The 12,623-nt window shown below is 46.2% G+C and overlaps 1 protein-coding gene across 15 annotated transcripts in view; it reads right to left on the bottom strand.

The window, feature by feature from the left end:
• The window catches only part of PAM (peptidylglycine alpha-amidating monooxygenase), a 275,521-nt gene extending 269,759 nt beyond the window's left edge, over nt 1-5,762 (bottom strand). For 12 of the 15 annotated variants that reach the window (XM_036307902.1, XM_036307892.1, XM_036307906.1 and 9 more), the window contains exon 1: nt 5,275-5,414. The gene's annotated coding sequence lies outside the window, so the exon portion shown is untranslated. Of the gene's footprint in view, nt 1-5,274; nt 5,415-5,621 lie in introns of those variants that run through there. The other 3 variants (XM_036307895.1, XM_036307901.1, XM_036307891.1) reach the window with 2 other exon arrangements.
• Between the last annotated feature and the right edge of the window lie 6,861 nt (nt 5,763-12,623).

The following is a 12,623-nucleotide window of genomic DNA, read 5'->3' as shown; positions in this document are numbered from 1 at the left end:
ACACTGTAGATGCTTTTCTACTCGTTCCCTCCCTCCCCCCCCCCCCCCCCCCCCACACACACACACAGGCCTGAACTAAATACTGTACTGGTTATCCAAACTGAAATATTCCCTTTACATAAAGGAACGCCTGTGAACCTAACACGAAAACAGGCATCATTTTTATGGTGTCAAAATCAACCAGCTCTACTCACCCAAGAACACACGAGAAAATCTAAACCTTTGTCCAGAAACATCTGATAGAACTTTCTGCAAGGATGGAAATGCTCTATCACTGCTTTGCCACTACAGTAGCCACTAGCCACATATGGCTATTAAGTACACGCAATGAGGCTAAGGTGACTGGGGAATGAACATTTTCTATTTTAATTAATTCACACTTAGACATTGTAGCTAGTGGCTGTAAAGGATATTAGAGTTTACCCTACTTGCAAGTGAACAAATAAGCATGCCACAGCTTCATGGACGCTGGGAGAAGACATGGAATTCCTGGGGCAGAGACAAAAGACTACATTACTCACAGAAACAGTAGCAGGAGTATTAGCATAGTTGTACCAATTCTCTGAAGCCTAATTCCAATAGTATGATGTGAAGAAGGGTAGGTGACATCTACACACTAAATGATTTGCATTACAGAAGGGGAACCTAGCTTAGAGTACCCAAATCTTTTCCACTAGACAGGAAGCCTACTTCCCCTTTGCTCCAGAGGAAAAACGACCTCTATTTTCCAAGGTTGTCTGCTGTGTAAGTGTCCTTGGACAGTTTAGAATGAAAGCAGTCAGTGCCTCTGCAATGCCTCTGATCACAGAAACCTGAGTGATTAGCGGAGAATTATCTTCAATGGTGGGTGCATCATACATAAATCCGAAACCCACCCCTCTCTCTCTATCCTGCTCAAATACCTGGCTTTTAGTCATATTTAGTTCTTGCTCAGATAATTACAATAGTTTACTAGCTGGTTATCACCACAGTCTGTTCCCAGGCATTCTACTTCTCCATACAGTAGCCAGAATGTACCTTGTAAACACAAATCTCATCATGTCACTCTTATTTGTTTTTTTGTTTTTTTTAAATATATTTTATTGATTTTTTACAGAGAGGAAGGGAGATAGTTAGAAACATCGATGAGAGAGAAACATCGATCAGCTGCCTCCTGCACATCCCTACTGGGGATATGCCCGCAACCCAGGTACATGCCCTTGACCGGAATCGAACCTGGGACCTTTCAGTCCGCAGGCCGACGCTCCATCCACTGAGCCAAACCGGTTTCGGCTTGTTTCAGTTTTTGATGTCACCCGCTGCTTTCAGAATTAACCCAACCCTCCTCAGCCAGCTCCACAGGCCCTGAATGACATAGCTCTGCCCATACCTGTGGGCACTTCCTTTGCCTCCTCTTCTAAGATGCATTCTTTTAGGCACATTAAACCTTTTTTATTTCCTTAAATGCAGAGGTCATAAAGCGGTGGTCCTGGGTTGAATTCCAACTACAAATTGGCTCAGACAATCATTTAAAAAGCATTTGGGCCATTTCACGCTTTAGGAGATTTTACTTTTGTAAAAAATGAATTTTAAGCTCTTCTTTAAAAATCATGGCATCTGGCGATACCTGGCCTGCAACTGAACCTGACAATACTTGGCTGGAACTGAGTATCTAATGTTCCTTTAGACCAGCGGTTCTCAACCTGTGGGTCGCGACCCCTTTGGGGGTCGAACGACCCTTTCACAGGGGTTGCCTAAGACCATCGGAAAACACATATATAATTACATATTGTCTTTGTGATTAATCACTATGCTTTAATTATGTTCAATTTGTAACAATGAAATTGGGGGTCACCACAACATGAGGAACTGTATTAAAGGGTTGCGGCATTAGGAAGGTTGAGAACCACTGCTCTGGACAAAGCCTGGGTTCTCCAGGTTGCCACGCTGCTCTCTCCTATGACCATTTATTTATTCTTTTTACGTTATTTACCTGACTCCCATCCTAATGTATCACGCTCTGTTCCCCTTGGTCTGGAACACTCTTCATTCTCCAACTTCTTCATCTGCTGTCACTTATTCTTCAAGTCTGAGTGTATTCATGGGAAGTTTTCTCTGCCTACCACCAACCCTAATTAGGATGACATGGTGCACCACATGACAGCCATCCATCCAGGGGCCTATCATCCATCCCACCTGTCTTCTGTGGTTCTCTGCTTTACCCCCTCATGGCACAAAGCACATAAAATTGCAATTTTCTGTTCTCTCCCCAGACTTCTAGATCATAAGAGAGTGACTCTGTCTTGTACACCATTTATACCAGTGCATAGAAAGAGGCCCAACAACACATAGGAGGAGCTCAATAAATACTTGGTAAATAAATACATTAAACAAAAATTAGCTGAGAAACTGACAATTCAAAATATTTCGGATGTGAGTGTGTGTTTATGTTTTTATGTATTTTTTTTTTTTTAATTTGGGCATTTAAAATGTCATCCCCCCACCCTCAAGAAACTGAAATAACTACTTGAGTAGTAAACACATAATAAACAACCGGCAATATGTAAGCATTTCATATCAATTAGTTCATTTAATCATAACAACAGTCCTTTGCGCTAAGTACGCCTATTATTTCCATTTTGGATACGAGGAAACTGAGGGCGTGGGAGGTTAAGTAACTTACACAGGGTTATATGAACAGTAAACGCCTGGGCAGAACTCCAACCTAGCCCATTAGAACCTGAAGCCAAAATTTTTAGCTATATACATTTATAAATGTGAGATTTTAAATGTGGCCTGGATAAAAGACCACATATAAAAGGAGAAGCTATAGAACTATTTACTAGGCAATCGAAATTATAGTTCCACTCCTGCCACTAACTAGCTAGCTGTTCAACCTTAGATAAGATGGTCTTATTCCCAAATCAGTACAGTAACTTGCAGAAGATAAAGATGACCGAAACTTCTCTCAAGAGACTTCAGAGTACATGACACCAACACCTACTTTATTCAGAGCCCTTTTTAAAGCTATTTGTATGTGCCTTTAACAATTAACTTCTACTGGCTAAAGGAGTCAAAGGGGTGAAGAAAGTTCTTATACATGAAAGAAGCTTTCTGGCTTAATATTCTTATTATACCAAGCCACACGGTTTCCAGGGCAGTGACGGGATCTTTAATCTCATCTCACAAAGAGGAAAACAGATTCAGAGCAATAGGCCAAGTGCGATGTTAACTTCACATTCCTCACGCTGCCCCTCAAAATGCCTTGTTTCACCATGTGAGCTGAATCAAAGTTCTCAAAGCCCAGTCGTGTGTATAATAAAGACCAAGAAATTCTACACATATCCAACAGATGGATGGATTCTTCAAATGAGCAGGAAAAGAATCAGAGATGTCACTGAGTTACAACACATACAACCTGATCCGGTTAACCTTTTCCAGGTGGAATTCTTGCCCATCCCTTGCGCCAAGCCAGATTTTATTTTTAATCGCTAAGAGCAAAACAAAACTAAACACTCTCATTAAGAATCTTTTAAGTCAAACTTCCAGAGTCAATCCAGGGTCTGTCAGCCCATTAAGGATTCAAGTTTCAACTTATTGAAAATAATACATTCAACCTCTATTTTTTCTATGCATTATAACATAATTTCATTTTTCAAGGAGTGGAGAAAAAATTGCACCCATAAATTGACTTATTACCTTAAGTTAGAATGGCAATTTCTACAGCTTTCAACACTATTACCAAATCATACATGTATGAATGTTCTTCTGAGCTTTCGTTCTAAAAATAAAGACTTTATTTCCAAGTATGCCTCTCGTTTTAAGTAGAAGCATCTAAAATTTTATTTCAGAAAACACGAGCTTAGCTAAACGTAGTATTTGTTCACTCTATTAAGTAGATTCACTACATAATGATCTGACAGGGCCTTCAGTAATATATTCTTCCCATCATTCTACTTGCCACATGTAGTCATTAGAATATACTTAATGTTCATAAAAACATGAAATAAACATATAGTCTCTAAGTTAGATTGGAAGTCCCTTTAGACTTTGAGTAAGGAAGATATTCTAGATTTACCTTTAAAGGTGCAACACTGCACAATACAGGAACTCATGAACTGTCTACTAAATCAGGAGTTCATGAAAGGACTTAACTATTTAATATCAAGTCTAAAGCTGACTTCATTAGTCCACTTTCTTCATAGAATAATTAGGATAGTGCTAAGAACGCCTATGCCTGTGATTTTAAATTGAAAAGTTTACAAATGACAGGGCACGTGTTGGTTGTTTGAGCTAAATAGCCGAGGTTTACAAAAATGAAGGTCTACCTCCTGAGTTGTTTAAAATTAAAAGCAAATTCAAATTTGCACTGAAGATGGAAAAGAGATAGTAAAGATTGGTAAACACCTAGAGCAAACACCTAATAAGTTTGATTCTTTCCAAAGACTGGGGCCAATATTGATCTTCTGCGATTTGAATTCCTGTAACCATAGAAAGATGCAAGGTCCAGCTTTGAACACAGAATTAGGTGGGGAATAGATGATTTCAATACTAATGACCAGGTTCAGAAACAGGAGTCTTTTATCCCAACAAAGCTACTGACCAAATCAGGTAGAGGCATCTAAGCAGAAGGATCTGACCTCAGAGGATTAGAACACAGGACCCGCCATCAGGCAACTTTAGAAGACCAGAGACCGTGGTCAAATCAACTTTAGCGACCAGATACGTAAGTCATTCCACTGGATAGTTGGTTACAACAACCCTCAGCATGGGCAGAGCAGGCGCGCAATTTGCAGCCAGGAACACAGAGGGGCCAAAAGGCCATATTAATGGGAAGGAGACTGAAGCAGGACAGAAATCCCAGTTTAACTCCGAGTGGTGGATACTTTCCATCCTGCCTCTGCGATCACCCAGGGCCGGCGCATTACACTCCAAGGCTGGCAAAAGGGCAGGAAGGGGAGCAGAGCCGGCAAGGACTCGAGGCGAGGAGGACAGGACGGGAGAGTCACCCCTCGCGAGCTGGTCCAGGCCGAGCTGGCGGTGCGAGGGGTCAAGGAGAGGTTCGGGGAGCGCGAGGAAGGCTCGGTCCCGCCACCCTCCCTGGCCGCGCCGCTGGATCCCCGCGACCCGAGCAGCCCGGGAGGAAACCACCACCGCCTCTGGCGCCGGGCACCGCGGGAGCGGAGGCGGCAGCAGGATCCCCGTCCCGGCCCCGCATCTGCCCAACTTGCTGACCCCCCTCCCGCCTTCCCACCCTCACCCTCGCCCTGCCCGCCCCGCGGCGGCGACACCCACCTGCGCGGCCGCGGGCACTGGCACCGCCGGGACGGAAGCCCGAGCCTGCGGGCGGCGGAGCGGAGCGGGGCGCGGCGGGCGGAGTTAGTTGGCGGCTCGGGCTCCGGGGCGGGGACAGGCTGAGCGCGCGGCGCTCCCTCCCCCCGGCGCGCGCGGCCCCACCCCGTCCGCCGCTCGCCCCGGACGCCCCGGGACAGCTCCCCGGCCCTCCCCCGGGAGGCGCCGCGGCGCCCAGCCCGCCCCGCGCTCGGCGCCACCGCCCCTGCCACCCGGCACGGTGGCCGCGGGGCTGGGAACGGGGTCCCCGCGGAGCCCCCTCCTAGCCGCTTCCCGGGGTTTGGACTCACGTGCGCGCAGGAGGTGGCCAGGAGCTGGAACTCCCGCCCGGGAGCCCCAGGGAAGGGGGTGGAGGCCGGGCCTGAAAGTCTGTCTCCCTTTGCTCCGCCCCGGTCCCGCGTCCTGACAAGTAGCCCTGCGAGGTGGCCGCGCCGGCTGCCCGGGGAGAGGCCGCGGAGAACGGCCGACTCTCCCTCTGCCCAGCGCGGGCGGGAGGACGTTTCCCGCCCCGGGTTGGGGACGCCGGCCAAGAGAGTGTGCAGCCCTGGCCGGCGGGGCCCGGGGTCGAATCTCTGAAAAGGTGCCTTGTCCATTCACATACGCACCCCGCCCGGCCCTGGCTTTCGGCCACTTGGCTCAGGTGTTCTCAGGGCTTCCCTGCTGGCACCCCTGGCCTGGGCGGCCCTTCCTGACGCCTGACCTAGCTTCTATTCCCACCTCTGCCTGCGCCATCCCTTTTTTTTCTAAAACCTCTTTATCTTAAGTCGGCATTCGACCACTTCGCCCCTAACTGCAGACAAGAAACCCAGGAACCGACTCCCTCCCCGCCTCATCCCAAAGCAGGAGAAAAGCGGGATCTGGGAAGTTCCAACCGTAAGGTTTTATGCCCAAATGCTTCAAGCTGTGTTACTGACCCCACACACAAATTGATACACATTTCATTCGAGGGCAGGTGTTCGTCAGTGCCTTTAACCCCCCGCTGAGTGTGCTCACCGCGCCTTTTCCTCTCCAACTCCAGCGGCCTTTCATGCCCCCAAGTCTCATCCTCCTTTCTCCCAACTTCTCTCCCAGCTCCTGGCAGGAATCCCTAGCGCAGTGCCTAGGCGCCTCCTCCTCCTCCTGGGGTCTTCGGGTGGGGGTGGGAGTGGGAGCAGGCTGGAAGGAGGGGCGGGACGCTGAAGAAGATGAAGAAGAAGCAGCCAGCGGAATGAGGGCAAGGAAGGAACGTGGAACCTAAGGAGTACACGGGGGAAAGGCTGTAACGAAGGGGACAAAGCCCTCAGCCTTAAGGGAACTCTCGGAAAGAACAATTTCTCTGTAGGGAAACCACCCTTGCGTGCAGTGGGTAGGCTGGAAATCGGGATGGCCTCCCAGCAGAGTTCCCAGCGAGCCCTGGAGAGTCACGGATGAACTTCAGGACCCAGAGCATGCCTCCACCTGCCCCACTTCCCAAACTCAGTTCCAAGGAAGGCTGATGACCTCCACGCTCTTGGCTAGTGACCAGAACTTCAGCCTGGGAAGTGATGGTCACTGACAAGATGCAAGGACACAGCTGGGTCAGTTTACATCTCACAGGCTGTTCTGCTTTAGTCATCCCCTAAGGCAGTGGTTCTCAACCTTCCTAATGACACGACCCTTTAATACAGTTCCTCATGCTGTGGTGACCCCCAATTTCATTGTTACAGGTTGAACATAATTAAAGCATAGTGATTAATTACAAAAACAATATGTAATTATATATGTGTTTTCCGATGGTCTTAGGCGACCCCTGTGAAAGGGTCGTTCGACCCCCAAAGGGGTTGCGACCCACAGGTTGAGAACCGCTGCCCTAAGGCCTTTATTCCTCCCTCCTGACCTGGGTTAACTGCAGCAAACACTTGGGACCCTCCTTTTTTTTTTTTTTTTTAATATATTTTATTGATTTTTTACAGGGAGGAAGGGAGAGGGATAGAGAGTTAGAAACATTCATTAGCTGCCTCCTGCACGCCCCTACTGGGGATGTGCCCGCAACCAAAGTACATGCCTTTGACCAGAATCGAACCTGGGACCCTTGAGTCCTCAGGCCAACGCTCTATCCACTGAGCCAAACCGGTTAGGGCGGGACCCTCCTTAAATAAGAAGTCACTTCTGGTGAGAGGAGAAGGAGATGGGGAGGGACAGGAGTATGAAGGCTGTGGTGATTGTTATTTTTAAGCTCTATTCCATGCTTTTTTATGTCAAGATAATTTTCCTGTTCTGTGGGTGACCACATGTTTGCCTTAAAATGTGGAAGAATGGCTGGGAGAACACTTCAATGTTACCTGATGGCAACCTTCTCTCATAACTTCAAGGTCCTGATGGGCACAGCCACAGCTTCATCTGCACTGACAGAGAGCAAGTATGTTTGAGGAAGCCACCACCAACCCCAGATCCAACTTCACAGCCTCAGGGCATTCCAGGCTGTGTGTGTAGTCCACCTACTGAGCACATAAGCTCAACCTGGACTTATGGAATGGAGCCAACCACGCCCACTCTGTCCCTGAGAAGACTGCTTTCTCCTGGCCTCAGGGCTCTGCTTCAGCTGATGTTGGCTCCGCACTCCAGCACTGTCATTACAAAACCAGTCCTCAGTGTCCCAGTTTTACTTTTGTACAGACTACCTCCAATTTCATTGTAAAATCTCCTTTTGTTCCCTTCTTTCTTCTAGTGCACAAAAAGCTAAGCCATTGCAAGTTCGAGAGGCTAGAAGAGACCTGCCTGAATAAAAAGTGTCTCCTTTTCTTCTCATTAAAAGAAAAATCATCTCTAAATTGGAACCCTATTAAACTTAAATTCTTTCTGGATATGGCAATCCTTCTGTCTATTAGTTTAATGGTACAATCATATTGCAAAAAGTGTCCATTCAGTCCCAACCCGTTTGGCTCAGTGGATAGAGCGTCAGCCTGTGGACTGAAAGGTCCCAGGTTCGATTCCGGTCAAGGGCATGTACCTTGGTTGCGGGCACATCCCCAGTAGGAAGTGTGCAGGAGGCGGCTGATCAATGTTTCTCATCAATGTTTCTAACTCTCTATCCCTCTCCCTTCCTCTCTGTAAAAAATCAATAAAATATATTTTTTTAAAAAGTGTCCATTCAGCTGATAGGGATAAAGGATCCAGTTTCTTCCCCCTCTCAGGAAAAATTATTGGAGCCAAAAAGAATAGAAGAATTTATTTCCAGGCAGCAGAGTTTGGTCTCGGGCAGTGTTACCGAATAGATGGAGAGGGACATGCCTCCATATCCTTTCTTTTTTTTTTTAACATTTTTATTGATTTCAGAGAGGAAGGGAGAGGGAGCAAGCGATAGAAACATTAATGATGAGAGAGAATCATTGATCGGCTGCCTCCTGCACACCCCCCACTGGGGATTGAGCCTGCAACCTGAACATGTGCTCTGACCTGGAATGAAACCAATACCTCCTGGTTCATAGGTCAACCCTCAACCACTGAGCCACATCAACCCGCAGTCCTTCCCTTGTCCACCTAATATTGCAAGTTCTCCAAGCCAATCCACCTCACACAAAAGTGTTAGGGCTGCAGATGCTGTGGCCAGCTAGTGTTTGTCTTGGAAAAGAGTAACATTTTGAGAAGTAAAGGATGATCCATGGAGAATCTTTCCTATACTTCTTATTTTTAGACCTTTTTAGTCGCTATTGTATTGTAAAGATAGGTCTAATGGACATAACTTATCCTGGCCAACTTGCAGAATGCGCCGGCCTACATGCTTCTCTAGAAAGAAATAAAAGTGCATCCTTTCTCAATCTTCAGCATTTCAAATAAGATCTAAGACTACCCAATGTTGACTGAGAACAGAAGGTTAGATACAAGTAGTAGAATACATTTCAAATTGGTTATATCAAACAGTCCAATTTGCTTATGAATATTCAGAAAAATAAGAAAATACTAATTTCAGTTTATAAGTCATCAAAAAGTACCTTATGGGCAACAAAATGAATAATCCTATATATTTTATATAGGATTGTTCGAATTGTTCTAATATATGTTTGTTCTTTCACAAATAAATTTTCCTCTGAAATATAGACATCTGTCGTGGAGTCAATTATCATACACAGCATGTGCTATAAAGGCACATAAAAGAAATAATATACTACATTGCTTATTTGAAAGTAATCAGAAACACTCAGCTCCACACTGCCATGTCTTTAATTTCATGGTGTTAAGAAAAACCTATAGGAGTATGAAACAGCAAACCTTTTGCTACTGGAGTACTAATTCAATTGTCTATTAAGATATATATGGAAGGAAAAAGTTCCCTCAATAACTGGCTGAAACACTCTGGGACTATTTTCTTGTCTTCCTCTACTAACCCCTGTAGAGAAAATGTGAACAAGAAATTTCCTTTGAAAACAAACGCATCACCACATTCTGATCAGCTCCACGGGTGTGCAGAAGAACAAGGCTAGAAATGGCATTCCAAAGACATAAATTATCATTTAAATGAGGCTAGACTCTAAAAAAATTTATGCACCAAATAGACCTCAAGATTTGAAAAGTGCAATAAGAGGTAGTTAGGCCAAGTCAAACTTCCTTGATGTAATGCAAATGTGAAACCTCTTTCCGTCTCTTTTTTCAGGCAAGCTCCCATTCTCCCCTTTCACTGCATGATGCACACATAAATAAAATACCAAAATATTTTGCAGAGAGCTCTGCCAGATTAAGTACACAGAGCCTTCTTGAAAACCTCATATTACTTTCTCTTGTGACACTAAAATAGGCTTTAAAAAAACTCTTAAGAGGAATATTTTAATAGCTTCCCAGAGAGTAGAATGCATTATCATTATGGTACATTTTTAATTCTTGGCTCCACAGGTGTTCCTGCCCAGACTGTGGTTGACACTTAGAGGGCCTAATTATGATTCATACATCCCACATCACCTAGGAATTGGTCCTTCTAGTTTCACACACTCCCTTTATTCAGGGGAGAAAAATACATTTCAATCTAGTGGCTAGCTTGACAGTGATTCTCAATCCTGACTGCAGGATTAACATCACCTGGGCAGCTTTACAATCCTGCTGCTTCAACCCTGCCTCAGGCCAAACAATCAAGACTCCCTGGGTATGGGGCCTGAGAATAGGTGTTCATTTAATTCCCTCAGTGTTTTTCTATGTGCAGAGTAGAGTTTGGTAGAGTATAAACATCAAATTTAGAAAAACATTATTTTTTTAACTAGAGGCCCAGTGTATGAATTTGTGCATGGGTGGGGTCCAACCAGCCCACCTTGATCAGGGTTGGGGGGCTGATCAGGGGTGGGGCTAGCCAGGGGAAGGGGTCACGGGTGGTTGGCCAGCCAGCCCTGCCTCCTGATTGAACTCCCAGTCGAACTCCCTGTTGAGGGGACAATTTGCATATTAGCCTTTTATTATATAGGATACACTCCTCTTTATTGTGAACTGATACTCTTATTAGGTGCAGTTTTTTTTAAAATCTTTTTTTAAATCAAGAAAGTTGTTCATTTGGTTTAACAAGGTAAGTTTTCTCTACCTAGCTTTCTGGCTAAGACAGCAAGGCTGAGTCACAGTGACAGCCCATGGCCTACTCTTATTCTGGTGGATTTGTTACTGGAATCAAAGACATAGATCCATGCATGGAAACAGACTTGGGGAAGAGTAAATCTTATAAATCTTAAAATTGCAAAAGTAATCCCCTGGAGCTATTAAACCATTATCCAACTTAGCTGTTAAAAAAGAGATACGTGCTATAATTAATTCATTCTATAAAGTCCAAGGTTTAGAAACAAAATAATTTTAAGGACAACCAGGATCATCAATTTTATGTAGTTTCAGTGCTAATGAAAAATCAAATATTTGACTCTGAAAAAAGGAGTTTTAAATACTGCTGGCAATTTCACATAAGTAGTCATACTTCGAATATGCTTATGGGATGAAAATAATTTAACACCTCCCCCCCCCCCCCGGCAAAGAATACATGATGGTTTCTTTATCTCTATATATAAAAGTCTAAGCGACTGTTACGACCAGATGACTGGCTGATAGCTATGACATGCACTGACCATCAGGAGGCAGACGCTCAATGCAGGAGCTGCCCCATGGTGGTCAGTGCGCTCCCACAGCCAACCTCCACCACCAGCCAACCTTCGCGGTTGGCCAACCTCCCACAGTCCCTCCCCCCAGCTGGCCAGCCCTGATCAGCCCTGATTGCCAGCCAGGCCGAGGGACCCTACCCATGCACGAATTCATGCACCAGACCTCTAGTCCTATATAATAAAGAGCTAATATGCAAATGGTCATCACACCCTCACGCCATAACAGCTCAGACACTCACTACCGGGGAGAGAGGAATGGGGACCAGCCAGGCTGTGGCCCAGGAGAGGAACAAGCCGCACATCCCACAGTCCCAGGCACCAGCGGCTGGGGCTGTGGCCCAGAAGAGGGATAAGCCACCCGCCCCAAAGTCCTGGGCACCTGTGGCTGCGGCCCACCTGGGTGAAGCCAACCAAGTACTGGGTGCCTGTGGCCAGCTGGAATAGGGAAGCCTGGGTCCTGGGTGCAGGGGCCGAGGCAGAGGCAGTTAGGGGCGATCAGGCCAGCAGGGGAGCAGTTAGGGGCGATCAGGCAGGCAGGCAGAGGGGTTAGGGGCAATCAGGCAGGTAGGCAGGCAAGCGGTTAGGAGCCAGTGGTCCCGGATTGCGAGAGGCAGTCGGACATCCCCCAAGGGGTCCTGGATTGGAAAGGGTGCAGGCTGGGCTGAGGGACCCCCACCCCCATGCACAAGTTTCATGCACCAAGCCTCTAGTACAGCCGTGGGCAAACTACGGCCCGCGGGCCGGATCCGGCCTGTTCGGCTGTTCTATCTGGCCCGCGGAGCCGAAAGAGCGGAGGGTTCTCTTGCTCTCCCCTCCGCTCCTTCACCAGCAGCAGTGTTAACATGTATTAGTTCACACAAACACTCCATCTATGCTTCTGTTCCGGCCCTCCGGTCCAGTTTAAGAACCCATTGTGGCCCTCGAGTCAAAAAGTTTGCCCACCCCTGCTCTAGTATATATAATATTAAGCCATAAAAACTTTCCCCATGCAAAGTTTAGTATGATGGGATATGGAGTGAGGTGAAATAGGGGATATAAGAAGGAAATCCATATATAGGAAATGGATATATTGGAGAACCTGAATAGGCTAATAGTATTTGACTGGACAGTAGAGATTACAGGGTCAAATAAAGCCTAAGTAAACGCTGTATTTCTTCACTGCCTTATTGAAGACGTTACTAGCAGTGTAAGAAGTTGGTATGGCACTGAAGG

Source organism: Myotis myotis, unplaced genomic scaffold, assembly GCF_014108235.1.
Source record: "Myotis myotis isolate mMyoMyo1 unplaced genomic scaffold, mMyoMyo1.p scaffold_m19_p_5, whole genome shotgun sequence".
In the NCBI taxonomy this organism is placed as follows: domain Eukaryota; kingdom Metazoa; phylum Chordata; class Mammalia; order Chiroptera; family Vespertilionidae; genus Myotis; species Myotis myotis.
The sequence above is the reverse complement of the archived record's forward strand: the minus strand, read 5'-3'. Positions and strand labels throughout refer to the sequence as shown.